This window comes from Acanthopagrus latus, chromosome 6, assembly GCF_904848185.1.
Source record: "Acanthopagrus latus isolate v.2019 chromosome 6, fAcaLat1.1, whole genome shotgun sequence".
NCBI classification, from domain to species: domain Eukaryota; kingdom Metazoa; phylum Chordata; class Actinopteri; order Spariformes; family Sparidae; genus Acanthopagrus; species Acanthopagrus latus.
In genome coordinates this window covers 6,955,742-6,982,118 of record NC_051044.1, presented here as the reverse complement: position 1 = coordinate 6,982,118, position 26,377 = coordinate 6,955,742, and the positions used below count along the sequence as shown (strand labels likewise).

General features: G+C 42.7%; 1 protein-coding gene across 7 annotated transcripts in view; it reads left to right on the top strand.

The window, feature by feature from the left end:
• Positions 1-26,377, top strand: part of ephb2b (eph receptor B2b) — a 129,744-nt gene that overhangs the window by 60,597 nt on the left and 42,770 nt on the right. The gene's annotated exons all lie outside the window — the stretch shown is intronic.

The window sequence follows — 26,377 nt, the reverse complement described above, 5'->3', positions numbered from 1 at the left end:
GAAAATAATAGGCCCTGGAATAAAATGCATATAAAAACATCTCCCAACTGAGCAGCACGTCGGCATATTTACAGAGGAAATTCAAAGTGAACAACAGTATTCAATCTGTAAAATATTGTGTGCTGACCTTTTCTTGGTTGAATACCTCCTTCTGTCCATATGGACAAAGAGGATATTTTTCAAAATTGCCTGCATTTTCCCATCAATTTGAATCCCTCACAGGCGAATCGATTTTTGGCTTTTCAAAACATCAATGTACCCAACATTTACCTGTGCTGTGCCCTATCCTCACTCTGGCAGGTGGTATTTGGTCAACGTGCTTAGAGATCTTGATCACTGGAAACAGCACGACAGCGTGTAGCCTGCAGACTGGAGCCGTGCTGCTCCTGCCCGGCACAACAAACCACCCACCTGCGTTTTAGATCGGTGTGTTGCTGCCTCTCTTATGCGCGCCTGTAATTACAACACATCCCCCAGTGTCTGTGTGCTGGGAGGGGAAACGTGATGGGTGCTGCCTCACAAACACTGCCAGGCCCCATTCAATGACTACTAATGAGGACCGGCACCAGCTCCTCCTCGAGGAATACGGGCCAGTAAGAGGCATTTGAAGACAGCTTCTCTGCTGTTGCGAGCTACTCTGAATCCACATCCCCTCATAATTACACAAATCTGCTTGTTATTTGACCTACATGTGATTCGCTGCATGTGGTGGATTGGAACATCTCAGGGGCGTCCTCATCATGTCATGGTATTTTTTTGTGCTAAACGAGATTATACAATTAAATGCTGTCAGTTCAACAGGGAAAGCGTGTTGATTCTGTTACATCCTCAAACCGCTGGGCATGAGACTTTTTGATAATTTCACCTTCCCTTTTCTGGCCAACACACCTGCCATACACTGGCTGTTTTACCTAGGCTCGAAAAAGAATAAAAGCTTCACTGACTGCATGCTTTCTTCTTCATCACCCCCTGCAGTCTTGAGTGTTATAGATTTGAGCTCGGCAGGGCTCAGAGACAAGCCCTGGTGACACTGACAGAAGCACACATACTGTACGTGCACACAGACAGATTTTCACCATCCTCTGTGCCACTTGGCCTTCCCTGATCACTCGATGCAGTGACTGAATATTAAAGCTTTATGAAAAGAACGCATTATCTGTGAGTGCAGCTGTGGAATGCAGCAAAACGCTACGCATGGAGATGGATTTTTATGGCTCCATACAATAGTTATGAGTGTCAGTGCAAACAACGGGGGAGTGTGTATTTTAACCGAGAAAGAAAATAAATCCATTACAGTTAAAAAGGATGTTATTCTGCGGTTCCCCCATTGTTCGGAAGCCCTTTCTGATGGAAGGCTGCCACCAGTTGGTCCGCTCCCTAGCCATCTTCCTAAACTCTGAAAGCTGATATCAGTGCTCGAAACTGTGGTCAGTCACTTCCTTTCAACTGCCAGAAGTTGGATAATGAATTGATCTATGAAAGATGCGCCTTTGCCTGCCGATATTATGGGGTAATGAATTGATTTGTGAGAGGTGCCCTCGGAGGGGTTGTTAGATATCCTCTTTCATAGCTGGATTATGGAGCCACAGAGAGAGCGTAAAGCAGCCAAGATGAAAGCGACTATTTGTGCTGTGGTATTAATAACGCAACCGATGCTTTGTTCCAACATCTCCGCAACTAAACGTGTAATTACGCATGTAACAATTAAATCCTTGGCAGGGATCCCGGCAAATAATTATGCTGTCAAGAAATCTGTCAAAATATTGACAGTAGAAAGGGGTGCTTACATCAAATTGCAGAGGCCTTTTTCCCTCTGATTGTCTTACAAGTGAGATTAAGTTTCCTCTCTAAGAAGTGAAGGAACCACACCAGGGCTTTTCATCAGACACAGCCCCGAAAGTAGAGATCCCTCATCCTCTCAGAGCCTTGAGGAGATGATGCACCACAGAGACACATGAGGTCCTGTTTGCCCTTGCCTTTCCCTCCAGAATGAAAAGCATTCTCTTCAGTGGGGCACAATGAGAGCCATGTTCATGGACGGAATCACAAACTGCTTTAACAATGCCCATGTGTGCTTTTTTACTGTAATCTGATCATCTAACCCCATGCTATTGTGGGTTCAAGGGTCTCGACTACGGGACCGTGCCTCGTGTCATAGAGCAGTGAAGATTTAGATGGCAGACAATTTGTCACAGCGATGCTAACAGCTTCAGATTCTTCTTTGGGTTATGTTTTTGTAAATGACAGAAGAGGAGAAAACAGTGTAAAACAAGCGGTGGTTGCGTGGCCTAGATTTGCTGGGACACAAATCAACACATAACATCAAAAGGCATGACAGTGGATGAAACAGTGCAACTGCGCACGCTCGTCTTGTGTGCGGTGGAAATAATGCTGCGAAAAATCAGGTTTCTGCCTCCACGCTCACAGGCCGTGACACTACTCAAAGATTCAGATACTGTATGTTTGTAACGGTCATGGCAAATACTGCTGAACCAGCAAAGCGGGTCAGTAAGTCACATGATTAATAAGCATTTTTAGGTCGTGGCGTGGAGAATCGGAGCAACACTAGCACCTCTTTTCATGCCAGTGTCTTGGTAAGGTCTGCATCGGTGGCTATGGAAGTGAGGTTCCCGCAGTTGCACTCAGAGCAATTAGATTAAGCAAGGAAAAGCTTCAGTAATTCTTCAGCCAAATGTGTTTGTAGATAAAGAGAGTTAGGGGGATCGAGTGCAAAGGTAGGTGCTGGGCAGACCTGATTGGATAGACATGATTGCATGGAAAAGGAAGAGAGGGGAGGAGGCGAGGGCAGGAAATGAGTCCCCCTAACCCACTGTCAGAATCCCAATTATTGCAGTCTTTTCGTCTGGAGAGGGTTTAAGGGTGGAAATCAGCGTAGCACAGACAAATCCACGCCGCTGCCTTTATTTCCCTGGGTGCCTCCGTCTTTAATGGCAGCTCTAATTGACTAACAGTGCACGTGGGGGAACAGCCACGCTGATGACTGGATGACTGTCCTTCTGCGCTGGAACAAGACACAAAGCAAAACAAAACAAACACACCCCCTCAAGGCTTCTGCTGCATTGTGCATTGTGCAAACAAAGATGAAGGAAGGTTCGCGCTGGGCTGCAGTTACAGAGAAAGAAGGGAGAGTGGGAGAGAGTTAGAAAAAGCGAGAGGGGAGACCAAAATGTCAACAGTCTGCCTACACAATAGGTATTCACACTATATTATGTTAAAGTAAAAGCCACACTTACTCTCCCAGATTGATGGCTGCTTCGGCTGCTGTTAGGAGCTGCTTAGTTAAGCATAAGGAATACAGATGAGCTCCTGAACAGATGTTCATTACCGCAACATTTGTCTGTTAAATGGCATCATAGACAGAATGACTTAATTCCTGCATCATAGGCAGTATTACTTAATTTCCATTACTGATCTTTTCATTTAAACCCCAGAACGGATGTGTGATGTTTATTTGATAGACGGTCCTCGGTGTGTACACAGTGTAGGATGTTGTAACCGCAGGAGGCAAACAGGCGAGCTCTAAGACATGTCATTCTGTCCGCAGAGGCCCCGGGGAACATTCAGGAGCCTTTATTCCCCCTTCCTCACTATGATGAGATTTCAGTATGGCCAGGTGCTTTTCTTCCCTGTCTTCTTTTTCTCTGTTTGTTCTGCACCCTGCACACGTCCATAGAGCAAAAGAGAGGGAGAAAACAAGTGGTGGAGCCTCTAATGAGCGGAAGGGAAGAGAAGCCCTAAATTGCACACTTTCTAACAGATGGAGCAATGGTGAAAATGTGAGGCTGGTTAGTCTGTCTATCTCTTATATCATTATCGCGACATGGGGCTACATATGGTCTGCAATTTTTATTTTAATTTGATATTGTATTTGTTGTTTTTTTTCCAGGTTTTTAAAGGTTGCATTACAGTGAAGTGATGTAGTTTACAAGACTGTTCTACTCAGCTCTAATACTTGTCTATGTGTATTTTTTAACCCAATATCAATTTTATTTACCCTGAATATGGTAATATAACAACACCCTTCATTGTTATAATATATTCAGGTAGTATTCCCCAGCCTTAAGTAAATGTACAAATTACATTAAAGCACACAAACGGGTACGCACTACCATACAGTATGCAATCCTGTACACACACCGCAACCTCATATACCCACACATACACTTAATCATCCTCATTTTCACAGCACATCCATCATATGTGGATGTGATAACGTGACCTGCGATCCCTGCGAATTTCCCTGAACTCAAAGATCATGGCCTGTTAAGCCTGTAAACGTTTTCCACATGTTTTTGCACATGTCGGGCTGTGCTCCATATGCCCCTCCGTCACACTCCTCATTATCCCACACCATCTATTGAATCTCAAATTCAGACAGCATGACCTCTTATAATCCCAGCGTCTCTTTTTTTCCTACATTGTTGGTCATCTCATCGACTGTAGAGGCTTCGTGCAGGTCTGGTTCTTGCTTGTAACACCTACCCCTGTCTCACCCTGAGCCCCGAGACACCAGACAGCCTGATGACCACAGACAGATTTCTGGTGTTTCTCCATGAGAGCAAAGCTGGGTGACAACCCCGAGACCTCATGGTTTTATTCATGATGAATTCGCCTTGGACTGTACTGACGCTGAGGAAATGAGAGCTGTGCAGTATATAGAGATCCTTCCAGACGTGCCTCTCTTTTCTCATCAGAGACAAGGCCAGGGCTTTGTCAAAACATCCCAGTGCGCGCTCTCTCAGATGTCCTCGACTCTCGTCCTGCTGGAGGATTCAAGCCGCTCTCTAGGGTAAAGGAGACTGATGGATCGAGCATCTGCCTGGATAAAAGATGAGAAACAATCGGGCTCACTGTTAAAGACAGGAATCCCTCTCGAGTATCAGTGACCTTGTTTTGCAGTGATGTATTAGAACTCGGTCAACATTGAGAGAAAATTGTGGCGTCTTGTGTTGTGTGCCGTTGACCTACATTAGAGCTGTTCTAAAAGTGAGAGCGAGGAGAAAGCTCATCCATTCCTGACATTGGTGGGGTGTGCCACGTGTACTGTGCGGCCGCAGTATCCAAAAGATGAGCGCAGTTGTTCACACACAGTTAACCCCTTGGTCATTCGCTAAGAAGCTGAAAGGGTTGAGTCTATATTCTGCTTCACACCGGATGGTCATTCAATCTCGTACAAAGTCATAGGATTGCAACGTAAGATTCTCCATTCTCACATAAAGATGCTTGCTGATGTGCCATGTACTCCACCTGAATATGAGCCCCTCAACGCTGAGTAGAAATTTCAAAAACATCTGTTGGTTATATAATTCACCAGGTATTCATTGTGCTGCTGTTGGGCTCATTTGAATTATTTGACACTTTGAGGAGAAGTTCGACGACAGAAACTTATGTAACTGTGTGACTGCAGCCTGCAATGGCCCTCACTTTCACCCTCACTTAGTACTGTAAAACAGAGAACGGGCGTTTCATTCCCTATAGAGAAGAGTCTCCAGAAGTTTAATGGATTCTAAAATAAGTAACATCACCCACCGACAAAGATCTCTCTCCTGTTAAACGTCAGGTGATTAAAGATTAACTGGCTGCATGGGTGAAGCCGAGAGATGAGAGGGTGGAAATAGATCACAATGGAAACAGTGGAAGAGAAATATTAACAAGGACACATGAAGAGCTCGGTTTTCTTTCTCTCCTTCTCATTCTCTTATCAGTGTTGTATGCCTCACTGCGCATCAGCATACCATGCTAATAACCACGAGACAGCATCTCCTTTGAGCAGCTGAAAAGAGAGAGATCATAGGGAGAGAATATTAATGCTATAAACTTCCCAACTCCAATATTTTCTCACTGAGATGTTTTGACTTCGACTGAGGGATTAGTTACTCTGCTATGAGAAGATTTCTCGATACGGCTCCTTTTAAAATAGATTATATGATTTTTTTGAAAAGCTGCATTGTCAGCCCTAAAATAAGGTTCCCTCAGTTCTTGAAAATGTAAATGTATTTTGACTATATTCTGTCAGAAAGTTGTAATTAGGAATACACATAGTTAAGGGATGTAAATTCAAAGTCTTTGTTGCTGTACGTTTAATAGATTATCTGACAGACACCGCAAGGTCCACTTTGCTTTGTACCATGAGTCAGCATGCACTGTAAATCTCTAAGTTGTCGATAAGCCTCTCTTGCAGGGTCATTAAGATAAATTCCTGTGCGTTTGATTACTTGGCAATCAAAGTGATTTAGATTCCACAAGTACACCCTGCTGTTCTCAAAGGAAAACAAAAGGCTGACTTCAATTAACAGCTAATTCCAGTGCCTGAAACCAAATAAGAAAAAACAACAAACAGAAAGTATCCTTGGATTCAAGGGCAACATCTCTGTTAACCTCAGTGAATCCCTCTGAGGTGATCATGTCCGCACAAGCCTTATCTACCCACAGGGTGCCTCTGCAGTGTTTGAGCAAAGTCAACAACCAAATCAAGCAGTTTATATTGAGATTTATTTTACTTTGAGATTTAATTCCGAAATGTTTAGAAAGCCACTGGCTAATGTCAACTCAAAAGTTGGACTGGCTTAGCAAAGTTTCTGTCATCGTCCTCCCAGGGAGGTTTCCCGGTGGTGTTTGAGTTTGAAATTGAACACATGCTTCTAAAGCCTCATCATTGTAAAGTTAAGCTCTCCCCTGCTGAGAGCCACCACTTCAGAACTGTACTCTGTTTTCTTTTCCAGTTTGGTACCTGTGTGCTTCTGAGAGAATCCATGTGAATGTTTTTTTTTTAAATAGACATATTACTTATGTTATTTCATATATTAAGTAAGGCCCATGAGATGCTGATACAAGAATAACTCCTGCACACTGACTTCAAACCACAAATCTGATGTTTAGATTAGGTATGTCACTGATAACCAGCATTGACAATAACTGCGATATTCAAAAAATGAAAGTCAAAATAGAGTAAGTCCGGGCTCCAAGAAGAAAAAAAAAGCCAAACTCAAGGTGTCACAACAGTAGTATACAAACAAATGGCCGACATCACTGCTACGACGTCTGCTTCTTCTGTAGGCAGAATTTTTATCTGTACCCCATTTTGTGCCGATCGATGTTGTAGATGTTGAGATATTTCACATGACTGATGACTAAAGTCTTGACCTTCTGATGCTAGAGTAAAAGTCCGTGGATCGCCAAAGTCAAGATTTCTTTGCAATCCATCTCCTAGTCTGCATTAAAGTGATGGAGTGACTGACAGACCGAGATTGCTATCCCTAGAGCCATGCTGCCAGTACGGTCAAAAACAGTTGAAGCTTTATCTTACAAGATCATGCTAAGACATAAAAGCTGATGTGTAAATCTCTGGTTGACAAAAACACTGACAACGCCAGTGCTGTTTACTTTCCAAGAAGCATTTTTTTCTGTTTGCCATCACAGATACTGACATCGCATGCAGTATTTAGAAAGCTCGCTCCCAGCTTTACCTTGTTTATCAAAATACTTAATTAAGACTGTAATTGTGCAGGATGAGCACACTTGATGCTGGGCAGGAAAACAATCTTGGCTCCAGTGGCCTGGTTTAATTGTTGAAGCCTGGTTGAGGGGGATGGTGTTCTGTAGCTGCGGGGGACAGCTCTGCTTTGTAAATGGGCTACTTACAGAATTTTCTGGATGTTAAAACTTTTTACCTTCCCTTGGGCAGCCGCTAAGCAAATAAATTACTCAATATAATGAGCTGCTCTGCTCTCCGGTGGAATTCCCAAGCTTTCTGCTGAAAGGTACGGTTCGACACGCTTTTCCTCAGTCCTATAGCTCTTGTAAAGAACCGGGTTCATCTAAAGGATACAGTTCTCTTTTTTCCACCACGCTTAAGAAGATGAAAGGTGTTGCACAATCCGCCAGGCTAATCCTTATCTAGTCCGTTAGAATATTCCTACCACTACATTATGGTATGAAGCAGTGGTTTGTGGATAAGAATAATCTCACCATGTTCCTCCTCTCCTTCCTCCCCTGTTCTTCTCTTCCACCTCCACGTCTTTGGCTTGTGATTAGTGCTATTTTCCCACAGTTTATACTGTAAAGCCTTTAGGGATTCTGTGTTTATACTGAATTTATATGGAGAAGGAGGAGGTGAGACTGTAAACAACAAGCTAATGAGAAGGCTGCTCTGTTTTGCCTTGTGTGGAAAAATAACAGTCGCTTCCTGTGCACCTCACAGCATGAGTTATAATACAGTGCGGGGATATCATAATGTTTTTATGTCCCAGTCATGTTAGAAAATTAGACAGTAATTACTGCGTAATTTCTTTTTATTAGGCTAAAGTACGGTTTGTTCTTTCAATTCCATGTAATTGTAGACCCCACAGGTTTTGGGTAATTCTAGATCCCATAAAATTTACCGCAAGCTGTGTAAAATGAGGGCATTTCTGCATTTAGAGTGGTAACCAGCAAAAATAGAATTACTTACAGAAAATGATTGATATGCTGCCATAACCTAAAGAGTAGATCAGTACATCTGTTGGACGAACTTTACATGGTTATATACTTGAACAGTATCTCAAATTAGAGTCCCTGCAAAGTAGAACTGACCATAAATGCTGTAAAAGATCTATCACCCCCAAGTAATGGGCTTTTAGTATTGACACGAAAAAGAGACAAATATGAGGTCCGGATTTGATTTCCCATTTAGTGAAAATATGGGTTTGCTGCTCAGAAAAACGCTGTAGATGCAATGTGCATGTCAAGAAAGACGCCTGTGAAACAGTGCGAAACAGTCAACAGGCTCTACAGAAAAATCACGCACAAAACTCCTCCGTACAGCACATTAACCACCCGCCAGTGTTTACTACAAAGCCTGGATTGGCCTCTCAGCATATTGATGCCTGGGAAATGCTCACTTCGTGCTGGGACCAGTGTTCTGGTTTATTGTGGTCCATCTTAAGGCTGTGTGGTCTCTACCGAGTCATTTTGGCGGTTTAGGTAGGGGGAGGGATCAGTGCATTTTCATGTGCAGGGTGTTTTCAATACACCCCGCCAACAGACTCAGTATGGCACCGTCTCGACACACACCAGGGCCACCTCTGCCTCCCCTCCCTGTACGGGCATCTCTTCTCAGTAACAGGCTTAAAGAAATGTCTGGAATACATTAGTCACAGTTATTAATGAGGTTGTTTTGATTCTGCGCTCCCCTTGTCTTGGCTGTTTTTCCACTGTGCAAAGTCGTGACGATGCTTAGGATTTTGGCTGAAACTAAAAAGACAGACCTTGTCAGCTCACAGGGACACAGATACAGTTGAAACGGGACCAAGAACTGGTGAGGAAGAGATCACAGTACAGTGTAGATACTTTGTCTCTTTTAACCACACTACATGATGTTATGCGCTTGGCAATGGAGTCAGTTCCTCCCTTACAGTGTGATATGAATTGGCTCAGTGTAGGGCTGTCACTGACCGTGTAAACTGAAATTTATGTATTTTTTTCAGAAGCACTGCATGTTTCCGAGTGCTGTGTACAATAGATTTGTGAAAAAAAGTTGCAGGAAATGACTTTTAAGGGCTATACTTGAGAATTTAGAGGAAAAAAAGTAAATCTACTCCAGCACAGGAAAGCATTTGTACTTTGTTACGTCCCTCCTCTGTTTATGTCTGAAGAGAAAAGGTCTAGTGGCTCTAAGATAACTCACAAAACCTTATCCTCCTCTGTGTCAATCCTTTTAACCATACATTGAATCAATTTGAATAACAATGTCCCCTCACAGCGGATATTTCAGATTACAGTGTCTCAGTGAAGTGCCTTGAAGGGTAATGTTATGACATTGACACTGAGCAGAATGTGACATTTTCAGACACCATGAGGGATATCTCAACTCTCCACAGAGGAGAGACATTTTGGAGCCATCTGCATCTAAAATAAGCAGGCCTCAGTCAAGCACAGAGCTGATTCGTTGATGTCTCTCATTCCTTGTACAGCCTTGATAACTCCTCCTTGCGACCTTCTTACTAAATATAGCAATTCACGTATTGATTTGGGGACGCGCTGCATTCACAGCATGCCTCCACCATAATGACCTATTTCAACAGATTGCTTGTAGTTAAATCGTTGTGTGTGTGTGTGTGTGTGTGTGTGTGTGTGTGTGCTCTTTGTCTGGAGGCTGCAAGAGGAAGAAGACGCTGCCACATGTTCTGTGCGGCGAAGGTAGACAAAACATATCTTGGGTCTGTGGCATAGGCCAAGAAACTGTCATGCATCCATGATGGCCTCTGGGTAACATGAGTGCACATGTATCTATGCAATATCCCTGTTCGACTTCGTAATAAAGCATTAACTATTGTGGATGCTCTCGAGGCTGTCAGGAGACATTTTATCTCAAAAAATTCTGAGATTACAGGAATCAACTGGGCCTGCAAGCAGCGTGATTAACTTCGGATCATTCGCAGTGTTGTACCTCACTGCTATTAAAGTGTGGCAATGGGGATAAGGGCCAATGAAAGCTTGGCAAAAGATGGCTTAAATTCCATCTGTGTCAAAACCATGCCAGCAGGCAGGCTTCCCATTACGGAATGACTGGCTATGATTGAAATCATGGCTCTAACGTGCGTTATCTGTCGGTATAGTGTTACAAGAGGGATGGGCCTCAATGGGAGCACTGTTGTGCTATTCAGGAGAACCCAATCCAGAAATACCATCTCTGTTTTATCAAAACAGTTGGGTAACATGCCTAAACACCTCACTATTTATCTTTTTCCTTCCAAACAGTAAAACTGCCACGTCAAAGACATGCTGCAAGCTGTCTGGCCTTGTCAGTTAAAACTAGACTATGCAAATGTCAACAATGTATTAGACACAATATGTCCTCAATCTCACTGGAGCAATCTTTCATTTAAAACTAATTTATCTGCTCTCTCCTATGATGCTCATTTAAAGATTTTGACTTCAATGCAGGTGATTTATCCAGAAGACTTTCTACAGTGGCATTGTCATTCAGCCGAGAGGTTGTTATCAGCCACATCACAAAACCCCTGAGAGCATAAGTCCTTCCTCCCTCTTTACCCATTCACCGACCTTCCAGGCACCGTCACAATCGGGCCTTTGTCGGCTTGTCTGTCATCTCCCTGGTTCTGTTGATATGGGCCTCGTGCTGAGTGCGTGGTCCCCTCATAGACTGCACTAAGCGCTGGCTAATTGAGCTTGTCAAGCCAGAACCTGTTAGTGTGCTGATAAGAAGGTATTTGACCTCTCAGGAGGCCTCTGGTGGTGCCCTGCAGAACATATCCTTGATCGGTCTTCTATCCGGAAAAGCAGAGGGTTGATCCAAAAACTCATCTCTGTCTATATTTGATTTTTGATAGCTTCTTGTTGAATACTTTGCCTGTTGAAAGTGTAACAGTGATTTGGACTTGTTAATGTTAATCCAGCATGCAGACACCTTAATTACAGTAGATATGAGGGAGCAGATTTTTATCATGCCAGTTATATCTGACATTTAAAGTCTAATACACTTATCAAAGGCTTTTGATGCAGTCAAAGGAAAAGAGCCCATAAAAAATCACCACACAGGACTGCAAGTAGGACTTTCCGTATTCTTTAATCAATTGCTTATGTCTCTGGTTAAGGGAGTTGGCAGAGGTCCACAAATCGAAGGTCTTGGATGGATGCCCTTCCCATTTCCTCATCAAACCTCCATGCAGCGAAGCACGACTAACTGGCCTTGCCCCTCCTCTCTTGTCGTTGTTGGTGCCAGACCTGCTGAAACAGTTTTTGCACGTAATTTTACCTCATTTGTTTGGAGCAGGAGATGATCAGGGTTTATGTAACCCGAGCCATTAAAACACACGTTACCCAAATGTACATTTGTCCTGTCTGTTTTTTTTTGTTTTTTTTTCTGAAAAAAAAAAAACAAAAAACAAAAAACTGGAACTACAGTCGGGTTTGTACACGTGTAGAGATTTTTTGCACATGGCATTCCATCCAGGTCTGCTACGGATGGGGATTTTAGTCTGAGTGCAACTGACATGACCCCCACTAGCCTCTTTGGGATAATCCTGCTGCCTCCAGGAACCCAAGACTAATCTGCCAGTCTCCGTTTTGCAGGCCCTCACTCATTCCAAGCTGCCTCAACTTCTGTAATACCTTCCCTTACATTTGGTGACCTTCTTGGCCACAGAATCGGATGTGCGTGTAACTACCATATAGGTGAATGTATATGTGTAATCTACTAGTCTAACTAGATCTGTCTGTCCTCTGCTGGTCTACAGAGGGCACACACAGATATAGATTGTATAACTCAGATGACTGTCACCTTACAATATGAGTAAATACAGTAGCTTTCCCCAGAAGGCAGACATCTACTCAACCATTATATTTTTACAATGACCTTTTCAGCACCTCAGCATTAACGTCAAAGATGATATGCGCCGGCCTGTATGAATATGTCAGATATGCAGAACTGGTATGTACCGAGCCGTGCCAAGGGGAAAGCTATGCTTCAAGCTAGGTGGGTTGCATTAAGGTTATATGTGTATGTGTGTGACATATATGACTCATTCAGTCATACAACTAATCCTTCCTAACTGAGAATGACTGACACGGAGGCCTCATCAGAGACTCTCCACCGCGTCCTAAGTATGGACAGAATTGAATTCCCATCAGGAGTTGAGCCACAGACTTAGATGAAGAGCAGTTCCCGAACAAGTCTGTGAATGAAACAACAGCTTTAAATCGACTGTGGTCACGACCACTAAGCTAATAGCACGGGTGTGACAAAACAAACAATTAAAACTGTCAAGTCAGTTCACTGCATTAAGTTTTCATTTTGGCCTTAATGGTGGAATAACTTCACAGCGTCACATTAAGGCTGATGTTAGTCTTTTTGTGGGCCTGGCAGGAAAAAAAGAAAATCCAAAATATACAGAAAAAGAAATCGTTCCTTCCTCCCCCCTTCAAATCCCAGTTGTGGAGGTCCAGATTGCCAACACCTGGTGCAGCATGAGGGAGTGTTCTCAAGCAGAAAGTGGCCCCCCGGAAAATTAATGATAAGAATTCTATACAGCATTTGAAAGTGTCTTCAGCTGTAGGGAATAATTTATTACACATGGCAGTGCTGTGTATGTCTAAATCAATAATTTGAATTTGTTTGCAAGGAATTTCTATGGGGAGAAGTGACTGTATTGCATACAAAGCAATATTCTTAGAGAGCAGCCATTTTGAAGCAAACCAACCTAACAAGGGCAGAAGAGTTGGTGTGTAGGAATATATTGGGAGGGGAAAACTCAGCAGCGGTAGAGTTGCCAAGGTAACAGAGGGCTTGCCTATCTCCCCCAGTGCCCCAGCATTGGCCCGGTCCCTCTCTGTGTGAGCTGGGTACTTAATTTCCCTGACCCCCTGGGTCTGGACTGAGCAGCCTCCATTGATTAGGACAAATGGAAGGGAGAGCAGCCAGCCAAGCCCCTCCTTTATCAGGGTTAAGGATGTAGTCATAGAGGAGGAGAAGACGCGGAATAGCTCAGGGATCCCTTGTTTTAGATGAATCAATGACATATTTAAAGGCTAATTAGTTGATCTATTCACTCAGTATAAATTTGCCGGGGCCACCACCTCACTGTTCCGCCATGATTGGACTATTTAATGTATTCCACCTCTAAATAGCAGCCATTAAAGCCTTCAAATGAATGTCTTCCCAACAATGCCACTCTTTACAGACGCAGGTGTAATGGTGCAGGGGTGAGGTTTTCTGTGCGTGCGTATGTGTGTGTGCGAGTGTGTGTGTGTGTATGTATGTGTGTGAGTGTGTTTGTGTTTGAGTAAGTGTCTGATTTAATCCTTCCGGCCGCATCTTTTTGAGTCCTGATATCAGTTGAAATCCTGTTTACAGTCTACCCTGGCATGTCATGGCTTGAATGAGCTGATAATCCATTTGACAAGCAAGCCTGATTCAGTGCACATGATCAGAGAATTTACCACAGCCTGGGTAACACTCTTTCACCTTTTATTCTGAGCACTTTGGAAGTTGGCTGCACAGTAAATGAAGTTGATATTAAAGAGTTTTGTTTGAGTATGCTGTCCCGGGAAGTTTTTTTTCCTCTGGCCTAACTGAGAGGGCATGACACAATAAAACTGGTTAGAGAGGGATGGGTTCCCTCTTTGTTTCATACTTAAGTAATGTGATTCTTAAGTGTAGGCTTCCAAGCATGTGCGTGTGTCTTAGATGCATGCATGCGTGCGAAATAGGCGTATTACAGCTGTTGTTTTTTTTTCCCTTTGAGATGAGATGGATAATAGGATTCACTCAGACTCCCTGCTGCCTCATTAAATGCTTGTGGTCAGAAGAGTAGATATAATCTTTAATAAATACACTCCAGGGAGAGATGGCTGCAGATATAAAATCTGATACTCGCAGTCCAGCCCAGGGTACTGTTTATCTTTTGTGCTTTGTTTGAGTTGTGTGTGTCTGTGTGTATTGTGTGTTGTTGTATGTGTGCATTGGAGGGTTACGCAGGGACAGTGACAGGATTCAGCACCAGCTGCTCCTTGCAATGCCACCCCCCTTTCTTTCTCCCTTCCTTCCTCCATCCCCTCCTATCCCCCTCCTCCTTTCCTGTGACACCCCCCTTGTCCCCACTGACTGGACAACACGCAGCCCCTTTATGCCACCTGTCCATCAGCTAGACTGCACCTTAGGGAGCCTCTGTCACCGAGCTCGGAGCTGCCGCTTGCTGCCTTTGTTTGAATTCTAGTAGAGTCCCCACTCCTCCCCCCTCTGCTCCCCTCTTTTCTCCCTCACTCTGTCTTGCTCTCTTTTGCTCCCTGTGCTGTCCTTTACAAACACAGACACACAGAAAGACACACACATACAGACTAGTGATTGCCTCTGTCAGCTATTTCCTACATCTGCCTCCAGGCACAAAGGACCACCCCTCCCTCACCCAACAACCACCTCTGCTGCTACCGCCGCCACCGCCACCCCTCTCCCTGCTTTCCTCTCACCTGTGGCCAGGATAGCAGGCACTGTGGCTGTTGTGTCGGACAGAAATGTTGGCTGTTGAACTAGATATGGGAGATTGAAATCAGCATGAAGCAGATGATATTTTGTGAATTCCGAAACAGTGAGGAAACTTTAACGGGTTGTTTATTTCACGGAGAGGGCAACCTAATTCATCCCGTATTGCTTCTTATCTCCACCAAGACAATATGGGAATTCTAGACCTATCCACTGTATGTCTTCAGCAGGTCACCGAGGTTAGTTGTCCTCCATTCGTCCCGCTTCTCTCCTTCCCCGACCTTTCCCACCCCTTATCCTCCACTTCTACACACCCTCCCTCCTCCGCCCTGTCCCACTGTCATCAGCAGTCTGAGGCTGTGATCAGGGCTGTAAGGTCCGGGTGCAGCCTGCGGAACGGACTGGGGAAGCTGCCTTACATGGCAATGGTTCTTGTTGCCCTAGCAACTAGCTGTCCTTGAGAAAAGGGCACATTTGGGGGTTTGGGAGGCCGAGGCACTGACAGCCCCAGTCAAAACTCATAAAGAGTTCAGACGCATCGATCTGCCTGTCTAAAAGAGAGCGCACTGTAAACACAGTCCTCCGCTGCAAACACCTTAAAATAACTTTATGAATCACAGGCGAACAAAGCTGTGGTACCGCGCATGTGTCGGGTGGAATATATGCGTGAGAACATCCACAGGGGGGAAATATGACGTTTTTCAAAGGGAGAAGTCACTGTACAATTTTGTCATAGGTGGAGTCGTTGTTTTTGCATCCTGTGGTTCAGCAGGTGATCTGTTCCCTTGAGGGGGAGGGTGGGTGGAGTCTGCCTGCATTCTTTTGTCGGCAGCAACAATGACAGCTTAACACTCTTGACATCTGATCGCTCCTAAGTCTCCTTATTTCCTACCTGTTTCAAATTCGAAAACGGTGTACGCCCCCCCTCAGGCGCTGCTGTACATGAAAAGACAGGTGTACTTTTTTTTCTCTTTGCATTGTCAGGAACACTGTAGTCCTACAAGCACAATAACTGATGCTCGGTGTCACATGACAGTGAAAGTTCAGTGTCTCTTGTTTTTGCACGCGATGTCACGTAAGTCCATGCCGCTTTTATTTGATGAAAACATGTGTGCAACAGTGTGTGCGCCTACAAAGATATAGGACATCGCTGGTGGTGGGCGGTGGGAGGTTAAACAGCAGCTGAGGCTGTTTTTGTGTAAACAGAGATACTATTTTAAAACTCATGTGATGTGATATGGTTTAACCAAGCCATCCTGAATTAGGGCCGTAGAGCAATTAATTCTTAATCTTTTTACAAAATTATCGAGCTGAATTAATTTGAATTAGGCTATTTTGTAGCCACTGAACACCATGCAGCATCTGCTAATATCCCCTCATGCAAGCAGCTAAAGAATTTGACTGAATTAATTACCCCTCCTGAGCACAGAGGCTCATTTGGTGGCCAATTTATGGAGGTCTGCGTAATAATTTCAAATCATATACCATTATCTGCATTAAGTGACATTTTCCCAGCCCTTGTAATGATGTGTCATTACAAATAATGGAATACACTGTAGCTAGTTCCAATGTGTTGTGGATCGTGAAGGTTGACAAGCCATCTTAAATGGGATTAATGCCGACAATGGGAACTACCTCCTGCCACACCCCAGCCATCTGTAGCCCAGTGTACCGAAGGGGTCCACCAGCAACCTGATTGGACCCCTCCATCCTCTGGAGAGCAAGCTGTCAAGTGATCTGCCTGCATGAAATGACCCTTTCCGCTTTATTCCCCTCAAACGCCCACCCTCTAGCCTTGTTCATATTCCTACCCTGTGAGTATATGTGTTGGCTCAGATGCCTGTAATTTCACCATTCCACATTTGTGCCTCTTTTTTTTCCCCCGTGCTGAAAAAAAAAGTGGGAAAAGAAGAAAAAAAATGGAGTGCAGTGAAAATTCCAGACGTTATTACTGTGCTGCATGCATGGCTCCAGTGATACTCCCCTTTCATCTCTGCTTCCTCCTCCATTGACAGATGGTAGTTATCAGACAGTATGGAAATACTGTGGTTAAGATAGTTTTCACTGATTTTTTTTTCCCCCTTTGGTATTTATGACCTGATGATCATCATGAGAGCGTTGTGGTCTTGAACAGAGGGCCACTCTGCCAGTGTTGTTTGAATCAAGAGAGTTAACGTTTGCCACATGGGAATGACGCACTATCCCCAGACAGCCTGAGTGTTCGAGAAGTGGTGCGCTGCGTGTGTGTGTACTTTAATGTACTATAACACACCAAGTGTTGATAAATGACTAAAGTTATTAACTTATTAGTCAGTCGACAAAAAAATAATTGATTGACTAATCATTCAAGGCATTAGAGTGGCAAAAATGCCTCATTTTAAACACAATTCCAACTTTGCAAATGGGAAGATTTGCTCCCTTCTCTCTCTAATTCCATGTAAATGAAATATTTTTGAGTTATGGACTATTGGTTGAAAAAAAGCAAGCAGAAGACATTATTATGTCTCGGAAACTATATTATATTTTCCTCCATTTTCTGACATCTTTAAAGGCTTCATATTAGAGGCTCATTGAAGAATGTGTGAGACTAGCCTCAAGTTATACCACATTAAGAACAAACACCCTGCTTCCATGTCAGGGATGGATCACACTCAAACATCACGTCGCTGCAAGCTGTGGGAACAAAGTGAGATGCGCTGGTCTGAGGTGATATGCTGCCAGTCAGTGTTGTAGAGTTTGAGGGATTCAAAGAGCTAGTTTGGTGTTCTTGTCATGACATCAACAGCTACTGTGGCTAAACAGTTTGAAAGGAAGAAGAACAAGCTGAAAGTGGAGCATGCCAGGGCAGATGAGCTAATGTGAGCTCTGGGAAGCGACTGCTGGACAGCTGTCACAAAAGACAGTTAACTTCACAGCAACCTGTAACTTCATCAGTGCTGACTGGGAGATAAGGTCCAGTGTGCTCCTTTCATCAGGACAACAGTGTGAAATTGGTCTGGCTGTGAAAGACTAGTGTGGTCCTCAGTCTGACCTTCTCTGTCCAGAACATGTCAGACAGCCTTGCTGAGAAGCTAACACGGTGCACTAGAGCTCATTCAGGCAGTGGAGCAGTGGACTAAAAGGAAAAGTGTGTTGTGCTTTTCATAAGATTTGGCGAAAAATAATTGTCTAAAATAATTGCCTCAGTTGCACATGTGTATGTATGTGCAATATAAAGCAAAACTGTGCTACATTTCTTCTTTCAGTATGTTTCTATTAAGAGCACACACTTAATTGTGATATTTATGGGTTTAGATTTTATGCATAACAAATGATTCACACATTTCACACTGTATCTATGCCAGGTTGCTCACTGGTGTTATTTATGGCCAAAGTTAAAGAGATAATGAGAAATAAGGTCAGTTAGCGGGAAATTAATTTACACCAGTTGTTACATGACTAATATTTCCCTTACAGAGTATTTTTAGCTGCCACTGACATTCTGAACAGAGCTCCACACTTCTTTTTGTCCTTGTAAATACCGAGCCTTGTGATGGTGAGCCTTGTATATGTGCCACATATATGAGGTTAAGCCCCAGCTGAAATTGTCCTCTGGGCTGCAGCCAGATGGGGTTTATTAGCAGCTTTCTTCTTTATGGTCTCTGCTTATTTATGTGTTGATGTATATGTATCGGAAGAAGATGGAATTAAATGAGCTTGTGGTGCGTGTGTGTGTGTGTGTGTGTGCATATGACATGTGTGAAGCGATGTCCTGTCTTTTTTTTCTGTTTCCTGGGGTGTGTGCACACAACATGTCTTGTTTGTGTGCGTGTGTGTTCCTTGAGCTTGAGCCCTCCCCAGGAGCCTGTGCCCTCAGAGCTCATTTCCCAGGTGTCCCACATTTCCAGCTAATCTGCTGCTCACTTTGGCTCCTAATCTGTCTCAGAGGAGCCTGCTGGGTGGGGGGATTGGGGATGTGAGCTCGGTGGCAACTGCAGAGGAGATGCAGCTTAGAGCAAAATGCTGAGGGACACAGAGCGAAAAGTCACTTCCCAATCATAACTCTGAACTCCAGTAGACCACAACACTCGACAAAAGTCACTTTCTGTTCCAGAGATAACAGCAGTTATTTGATTAATCGATTAGTTTATCATTTGGCTGGGCAATATATTGTTTTTATATCGTTATTGTGATATGAAACTGTATATAGAGTCTTGAATTATGGATATTGTTAGTTATTGATATGGCATAAGTGTTTTGATTTGATTTTCTGAACTTAGCAGATGTTCTTATACTCGCTGTTGCTGACTGCCATTGTGGTAATATTTTGTTGAAGCACCAATAGTCGTCCCTGCTAGGGCTGCACAATATATTGATTGCACATGCACATCACAGGATATTCTATATTTTGCTGTTGGATACAACAAAAATACTTGCCGGATTCTAAGTTGCAATGACTAATCTGCAAGAGAAGTTTAATTTTACTCAATTGAATCCAATTTAAAGGTTCTTGTATATGTGAGAGTTTGTTGCTAGTGAGTGATATGTAGGCTCTGCATGCTAAGTGAAATACAATAATTCTTGATCAATTTATCAATCAAAGCAGGGCCTGCTTTGGTTGTGCCCGACCATAGATCACCAACATCATTCTTTACAAATTAAAATATTCAAGTTATTTGGAAGAAATACCTGTAATTTTTTTTATATCACAAAATTTATCCCTAAAACGCAAATATCTCGGTGTCATTTTTGTCCAATATCACACATTTCTTATGTGCTTTCGACGAGATTTAAAGTATTAAGAAATTTATTGCATATCTCCAAACAGCCTAAAAATCTTGCCATATTCTTTTAGGGATAAAGGTAGTCGATCAGAAGAACTATTTTAAGAATCGATAAATCCAAGCCCAAAAAAGTCAACCATTTGCTGTTTCAAGATTCTGAAATGAAAAAATTTGCTTGCGTCCTTCATCGTCATTTATGACAGTAAATGAGGTGTCTTTGGACTGCTGGTTGGACAAAAGCAGCCAATTGAATATGTCACCTTGGGCACAAATTTGATTTGCTTTTTCTAGAAATTAAAGCCAGTCTTCTGATCTTCCTCAGGAATGTCTTAAAAACATAACAAACCACAGTATTTTTCTGACCAAGTAGTACACATCAGAAACAGACAGAAAGATCAGACCAAACGGGCCAGTTTGGAATATCTCCTCTCGCCTAGACCGAGGTCAAATTCCCTCAAATCTGCTGTAATTTACAGAGCTATTACAGAATGGAGCTCAGTACCAAATCATGTTGCCAGATCCCTAACACTTTTAGGAGAACTATAAAAGAGTACTTTATACAATTGACTGTATGAACAAACACTTGATGACTCATCGTACTTGTTGAGTAATGATTTGATTGATGGTTTGATAACTAATATGCAAGTTTTTAAAATTTTGATAGCCTCAATGTGGAATCTTTTAAGAAATATTCTGCAGATTAATCAATAATGAAAATAACCATTTGTTGCACTGTTAATCTGTATAGTGGCAGCACTCATTCATACACTGCCACACAGGTTTGCATGAATGCTAGTGTAAAATGTGTCTACAAAGACACGTGTGTGAAGTGTTGGAGGTGTTGGAAGTGAAAATCTGAATTCTGGCTGAGTCGCTGAGTTGAATGGGGCATATTTCCAAAGCTTGAAGGGTGGGATTTACTACTAAAGTTAATGGAGTTAAAAGTGGCACCTAATCATTAAAATAACTGGTCGTAATGCTTTTTCTATCATTTGCGAGCCCAGGAAAGTGCCTCTGTCCTTTTTTCAAGTTATTTTTAGTGATTTGGTAATACGGGGTTGGCTGCCCTGCTCAACGTTATAAATGTGGAACACATGAGACAGGAGTTTCTTACAAAACAACTCATTCAAATGACCCTGTGCTCTCCTTGAGATTGAGAGTAGCCTGATTTACAACTTATAGGTCATCAGTAGTCACCCTCACTTGCTGCCACTGGCCCTGCTGACAGTGTGAGGAGCCACGCAGAGTCCCAGACCTGTTAATTGCACCAGACATGGAAACCTAGAGGGAGAAATGAATATCTCATTTGTGTGCCAGTGTGTGTGGGGTGCAGCGAATGCCAGTTGTCTAATAGCTTTCACACAAGCCTGATTGAATTAGATGGCGAGGAGGACCACGTTCCTAATTGAATTGCGGGGACCCTGTGCTGCAAACAGTGGAAGCTAGTGTTCCCCATGGAAGTGCTGTGGCAGAGGGTGGACCGGCTGGCTTGTCCTCACTCCCGGGAACAGACACACAACTCGTGGCTGCTCTCCTCTGGTTAATCTGTGGCCGTGACTGTCGTTTCACAAGGTTACGCTCTACTTAGAAGTGAGCAGTTCAAAGGCTGATGGTCTGTAGTTGTGGTTGCAGGATGGAAGAGGTAATGAGAAAGAAAGTTATACTGCAGAAGCCAACAGGTTGCTTAATGTAATTTTCTCCTCTGAGGAATAGTGGTCTATCTCGTAAAAAAGGAACACATCTCTTAACGATAGCCTCTGATCTGTCCCTGCAGTGAATCACATAAATAGTTTTTACAGGCAGCACCAAAGCAAATAGAGGCCCAAACTTGTACATTGCTCACTGTAGCGGCCTCTTTGGTCACAATGGAATACGGGGGAAATACCCAGCATCGGAGCGCATACACAATCCCTCTGACGCTCGCCATTTTCACCGCTTTCAGCACTTTTTCCTGCTGTGCTCACAAAAACTAGCACCTCTGATTTTTTTTTTAACCCCTCCAGCTTTATTCTCTTTTACACCATGAACACCACACACACAAGCATGCCACACACACACATACACACACACACACACACGCACACACACACACACACACACACACACACACACACACACACACACACACACACACACACACACACACACACACACACACACACACACACCTTGCCTGTCTTTGTCTCTCTTGTCTCCTCTTTAATGGTGTGTTCATTAAATAAAGCAGTTTTGGGGGGAGGGTGGGTTTGAACCTGAAAAGGGGGAACAGGGGAAGAGGGGGTTGGATGGGGGGGTGCTGTTGTTGCTGTGATGCCCCAGACTGCTGGACAAAGAGCCTCTCTGTCGGGTGGTGTAGATGAGAGATGGTGGGTGAAAGAGACTGGATGTGTGTTGGGGTTGGTTTTTTTTTTCTCTTTTTCTCAATAGGTGTGGCCTCTGGCTGGATTACCTGGTATCAGCCAGTTGATTGTCTGGTTGTGTACAACAGTGCCAAGGCAGCCATGATGGAAATGTCAAATGCCCAGTCTTTGTTTGTCCTCTCTATGTGCTATGTACATGTGACTGGTGATTTAGTCAGGGAGTGTCACCAGTCTAGCTGGCCATGTCGGCAACGCCGCTGAAAACAACACTCCCTGCCTTTCTCTGTCTTTCTGTCTGCTTGCGCCTTTCTTCTCTCTCTTTGTGTGATTCTCCTCTCGCTCAGACACATAAATAGCCCCACACAGACGCACACACTTTGTAGGATTCAGATGGTTTTTTGCTGCAGGTCTCGTCTTCAGTGTGCCATAAATCTCTCCGGCTGTAATATTCAGGAAACCTTTGAAACAACCAGCAAATTACCTGCTGTAAAAACTGACTAGCACCCTGGCGCAGCGACGTACCCCTCACAGCTCTTGCTGTACTATTTTTATTCAGTGAGTCTAGTGAAAACCCCTAATTAAAGCCTTTATGTCACTATATATTATTAAAAGTCATAAACATAGACAGAGACAAGCAGCTGGGGGTTTAGAAAGTGTGCACAGGAGATGTTATTCATATTGAGTTTTAAAACTTAGATTAAAGTAATGCAATACTTTAGTTTTTAAATCAAACAACATAGAAACAAAACTATGTCGCACCATTGGCAGAAGATTTCATTTGTTTTTTTCAAATGTAAGATCCAAGTCTTGTGCCTGCAGTGTCTCTGGAACCAATTTGAGGTGATCTGGACCTTTTGACACGGCCACCACTAAATTGAGTCTGAAGTGTTTATAAATTCCCTTTAAGCTTTTCTGTGTGGCCTTTGTTTTTGACTTATTGCCACATTTCATTCTGTTCCAGAATCTACGCTCGCCGTCCCCAGAGATCCGATATTAAAACAAGACATGTTTGCTTGATGATATTAATGATATTAATAGTATCATTTTAAGTGTAGGATGCAGGAACAACAGAGGAGATTTTGTCAGTGAATATTCTTGCAGTAATTAACTCCTCTTGCCAGAAGGATATCTGAAGTTTTGAGAAAACATCCAAAAAAACAGCCTTTAGCTCTGGCATGTTGAGCAAGACTGCCAGGATGGTGATCAAACAGCTCAACAGCAGCAATCTGGGCAGGCAGGGAGGTAGGGAATTAAAGCTCTGATCTGTTTTTTAATCACTGCTCTCCACGTCTCAGCTTCTCTACATCTGACACCAGACAACTTTGCAACTCCTAAAATCTGTCATCCGGGTATAAAGTGGAAATTCCCCAAATATTTCCCCAAAATAATGACCGTGGCAGGGCAGAGGCATGCCAAGACATATAATACTGTGTCCTCTTGAACTGGGTGGCTTTAGAGAATATTTTTTTTCATGGATTGTTTCAACTTTCTGCCGGATGAAAAGAATGCTCTATCACAGAGGGCAACGCCACAAATGCCCCGCACAAAAAAAAACAAAAAAACTTTTCTTGAAAATACGTACCGTACCTAAGAGCACAGTATATCAGTTGTGACACTTGGGGTCTCTGAATCAAAACAATAGACGTAAAGAAGCTCCAGCAAAAATCCAGTCATTCATTTACATTTAAATGTGGAAATCTTAAATATTGTATCGCCCTGTTTACTTTTACTTTTATAATTGAGGCCAACCCATCTAGCATATGTTGTATGAAACAAAACTAACAAGCTGGATCATTTAGGAAACATGTTGTTTAAAGGTGCTCTATCATGTGGAAGAAATTTTAATCAGAAGACAAAGATCTTCATTGACTGATTTTCTTTCTTTTTTTTTGCTTCCTAAACAAACTGAATAAACAAACTCTCTTTGTTGTCATGACTCAGTAAACTCAATAAACAAACTGACTTTAAAGGACAACACAATTTCATACTGTTTTACTTACTGTTTATATTTGGCGGACCCTGCCACTGCTTCAAACAGTGTTTTGGGGACCTTATTTCCCTCCGAAAACAGCTTGTTTATTCAGTTATGGAAAAATGTATGTTTCTGAATTTGTATTATTACTTTGTTATATTATAAATATAACAATTCATAGTTTAAATTTCTTCTCCAAGAGCTACATATTGTTCCTTTAAAATATGTAAGTTTTATTAAAACCTGAGAAATAATATCTTTGTTTGTTAAAACACAATTAAGGATTTTTATAAACTTTCTGTACCAGCATAATGTCTAAAAAGTTGCAAACTAATACAAAGACGAAAAACAGGAGCTGATAAAGCACAAGTGATAATACAACAATGGAAAGATGCTGGGCCACAATATTTATTTTTTATTCCTTTAATAATATTTGCAACAGCCTGACAGTAGATGAAGTTTGGTGGAAAAAGATTGCATTACATATTCATGAGCCATCGAACAACTCGCAGAATATTTAAATTAAAAACATGGTGGCAGCAAGGCGTCATGGGGCTTTATTGGTGCTAATCAATTGTGTTCTTTCATTTTGCTCCCCGTGCAGATTTTAAAGTCATTGTTCTGATTGTTATGCACAGTCTGCATACTCTTGCAGCACATACATTCACTGTGGGCCCAGTAACATGCCGAATTCCTCTGGCTGGAAAACTCCCAAACGCAGCCATTCCCCACCTCTCCCCTCTGGACTCTTTGTTCCCATCTTTACACTTCTCCTCTCTCGTTCCCCCCTTCGCTACCTCTTTATGCTGTTTCCTTTGGTGTTGCTCCTCTGAGCGCCGTGCTCCCATAGACCTCCCTGCACCGCTGAGGTTCGATCCCAATTCCCCCACATAGCTGTTGCCTGGGCCTCATTCACAGACCCCGTTGACTGGCAGTGTGAATGTCCAGGCCTCATGTTTCACTCTGTACCCAAAACCTTTTCCTCCATCAATCATGGCAAAAGAAAAACATGTCAAAGCTAATACTTACTGAGCAGATCTTTAAGATTACTGGCTTTATTTTGGAATAACTCTGCCACTGATGTTTGTGATAATACTGTATAACAAAGATGACTGAGGTCAAATATGCTTGACATAATGTGCATTTAATTTAAAGACTAGAATGGCACTGAGTAGAGTATATACATTTGCCAAGACCAAAGAGTTCCCTTTAATTTAATCAAGCCTCACCCAGAAACCATATTTGTTTAGGGGGGCTATAGGGGCTGAAAAAAACACTACGCTCGTTTGAAAACATTTTTATTAGGATTTACGTCAAACTGTACTCTCTAATAGATACATTACTATCCATTATTTAATGAGAAATTGACTGACATGCTGTGCCTTTATCTGGAACCGCACCAAGAGTTAATTGAGTCTATTCTGGGCTGAGACTGGTCTTCAGCCCAAGCTGCATCTAAAACCATTCAGTAGCCTTTGTGTAATCCTGTAGACAAACCAGCCAACCAACCAACAAACAAACGGATGCAGGTGCCTCCTTAGCGTGGGTAAAAAAAAACCTCTTTTAAACACATATTTCATTAGATAAAGTTGATGTAAATGGCACCAAATTGATAAAAACTCTCGATTTTGCTTGAGGTGGTTTTTGCCTTATTCAGTAAGGAGTTGAAATACTGAAATTGCCTTTTCTAAATAAGTTCACTCACATGAGTGACCAGCTCAGCTGCTTCTGTTCCAAGAGAAGAAGAAGCTGTGTCCGTTGTTGGCGTTGTCCCACACTCGCATTGAAACATATTAAAGTTTATTTATTTCGAAAGTAAACTTTGAAATACTGTTACAATACATCTAAAGCATACACTGTCCCATACTTTTTGTTATAAGAAAGTGTCTGCATCTGCCCCAATTTTTGAATCACTACTATAATGGCCAGATTTAGAGGGTGATGGCGCTGAGTGATGAAGTTTGAGTTACAAGAGGGGAAAAAAAGCATAAATCCCTGGCCTGTAGGATCTGAGTTCAGTGATGTGTGTCTCTAATATAAACATAGAGATTGGACCCTGACTAATTCTTCTTGTGATTCGAACGCCTTTAAATCGAAGTTGCAGCTGTAGATGTTTCCATAATTCCAGATGCTGCAGTTGAGCTTTAATTGCCCGTACAGCTTCAGAAAGAAGTAGTGGCTGTGTTTTTACTTTACAATGTACAAAACTGCAGCCATGTTATAGTGAGTGTTTACAGAGGAGCAGGAAATTGGAAAAAATGTGTTCCCATTATGTGGTACAAAT